The following is a 2776-nucleotide window of genomic DNA, read 5'->3' as shown; positions in this document are numbered from 1 at the left end:
GCCGCAGCAGCCTGGCCGTCACACGAGTGTCTCTCGGCCGTGACATGGGCATCAAATCTCTTGCGAGAAGGCGGCGGCATGGGGCGTTTCCAATCCATGATTGGTGTCTTTGTGAGGAAGCCAATCTAAAGAGGAAGCGCTTATGAAAAGGTGTGAGTAGTAGTCCAGTACAGCGAATAGAACGAGAACGGTACAGCCTATCCTCACTCCGCACTACACCACTCCTCTCCACACCTTGATTGTGAGCCTGCAGTCGCTGCTCCCACACCCCCGCGTCATCACGGCATTGTGGTGCGCAGTGAACACAGCACGCGGGCAAGTGAAACGGAGAGGGAGGTGTTCGACTGGCACTGCATTTTATTTGGGTTGGATTGGAATACGTCCAGTGTAAAGCGAAGCCCGTCAGGTAGCACAGACGGGTCAGTGTCTTCGTTGTGCCGTCGCTGCGGGGAATCACAGGGAGCAGGCGGAAGAGGGGGTGTAAACAGAAGGAGGGCCACGCGGTGGAATACTGCACTATTAGCGTATTGCACTACTCAAGGGAGGATCTCGCAAATCACTTTTCACTGTTTTACAACGCGGTTTTACTTGAAGAAATCCGTTACAATTGATTGATTATTGTCCAAGTTTTGTTCTCTCTTCAGCGTCATACGCTTGCAGCAATGTACGCTTTGCTTTTCTGAGAGGCATGTGTGTGGTTTTCGTGAACAAGGGTGAGCGAGGCGGGTTGTGGACGCAAAGACCGTCACCAGGTGACGGGTTTGCGGACGGGCAGTGGGGGAATTCAAGTGAGAAAAAATGAAGGGCGAGAGGGCAGGAGAGTGTCAAGGAGCGGGATGTGGGAGGGGGATAGGACGTAGCCGTTGGGAAAGGGATGGGGGGATTGGTTGTTTAAAGGAGTCGTAGAGGAGTCGGGTATCTGCCGATGAATGAATGTGGAGTCGCAGCCTGCCGATGGGAATGGTATGATACGCAGTTATCCATTCTCTGAATTGGCTCGCACGAGCCAATACTTCAGCAGGTCGCATTGCTGGCATAACACGAGCCACCGCCATTCGTTAAAATAGCGCCCGCTCCACCGTTTTGTCTCCCGGGTACATTCGTTGAGGACATAGGTGTATGTCAGAAAACGTTCTGGCCGCACTAAAAGCAGATACAATTGGACAACACGACCGTATCTGACATGGGACGATGTCTGCACGCCCGAGCAGACACACGGCTCTGTCTGCACTACAGCACTTCGGCAAGCCTCGGGTGATTGTCATACCCTCGAGCCGCCTTGTCTCATCCCTTGCAGCTGGGAGACAACCCACACGCGTCCTACCCGCGCGTCCGCGTATTGAACTACCCCCCCCATTGACCCTAAATCCCCTGAGGGGATTGATTCCCCTCCCCAGTTTTCTCCCGCCCCATCCGCACCAAACACCCCCACCCGAACCACCCGAACCACCCGTCCCACCCGTCCTATTTAAATCCCCCAGAGCAATGTAGTTGCCTCCTTCTTCTCCGTCTCCACTCTGTCATCCTCACCGTCATCGACACGCTTCGTCCAACCTTAACCGACAACCAGCACGATCCATCCACTGAACACCACCCTTCTTTGCCATGCTCGACTGCACTTACCCCACGTCCCGTCCCCTCGCCCGCACCTGCTTTCTCCTCGTCTCAACTCTCACACTCTCGCTCACCGCACACTCGTCCGAAGCCATGCCGCTGCCCTCACCCGCACCGCCTAGCCTTCCAGCCCTGCCGACTGCCGACCCCAATCACGACCTACCGTGGGAATCCAACTATTCCTTTCTCGCCTTGTGTATGGTCGTAATTGTCAACGTCGTCTACCTCGTCCGATGGGTCATTGATTGGTGTTGCAATTGTCCCACGGACCTCCTTCACTCCTCAACCTCGCCAGACAACCACGTCCTTCCGCTGGCTTTGGCGCATTCGACAAGGGCGGAGGATGCCAGTAGAGGTGCGCACTCCATTGTCGAAGAGACCCTTTCTTCCATCAACCGCCGAGTCACTTCCGTCGAGCACAGTCTAGGCAACGAGACGTTCAGACGTCATGTCCGTGAGCTCAATGAGTAGGTCTATTTTTTGTTTCTTTTTGTTGATGCTATGCCCCGACCCCAGTACACCCATCATCCCTTGTAAATGTTTTTTGGGACGTGCGTAGAGTTATGTGTTGGTTCTCCACGAGACTTGCTAAATACGTTGTTAGCTGACCAGTATCGTTTGGGCATGGATAAGTGGCGTTCGCTTTGGTTGGCAGCTGCGTCGAGATTTTGGATACGTTTGATCCGGCTTCCCTCCGCTTCCACGATATCTCACAAGAAAATTGCAGAATTCTTCCAGACGTAAACCCTGAATTATCTCTGTCCCGTGGCAATACGTGTGTAGCAACGAGTATTGTGTAGAATTTTGCCATGTTGATCTGGGCGGCGCGGAACGGGCAAAGAAGGAGGTAGCAAACGGAGGGGAGAGATAGGGGAGGGAGAGGAGGAGGAAGGCGGGCTGGGAGCGAGTGTGGACTGCTGGGACGAGGGCGTCGCAGCGGCCGAGAGGGAAGGTTGACTCACGGTGGTGAGGGGGGTGCGGGAGCCGGACCGCGATGGACGGGAAGGAGGGAGTACGGAGACGGCGGGCCGAGGCGAGGGTGGCAGAGATGGCGGAGATGGAGAGGGGGGCGTTTGAGCAGGGCATTGGGGTCGGCCGAGGGGGCGGCTTGGTCAAGAAGAGGCGGGCAGGCGGGGAAGAGGGGACGCGCAGCATAAGGAGA

The sequence above is a fragment of the Chondrus crispus genome, genomic scaffold (assembly GCF_000350225.1).
Source record: "Chondrus crispus Stackhouse genomic scaffold, scaffold_25, whole genome shotgun sequence".
NCBI classification, from domain to species: domain Eukaryota; phylum Rhodophyta; class Florideophyceae; order Gigartinales; family Gigartinaceae; genus Chondrus; species Chondrus crispus.
Note: the sequence above shows the minus strand (reverse complement) of the source record.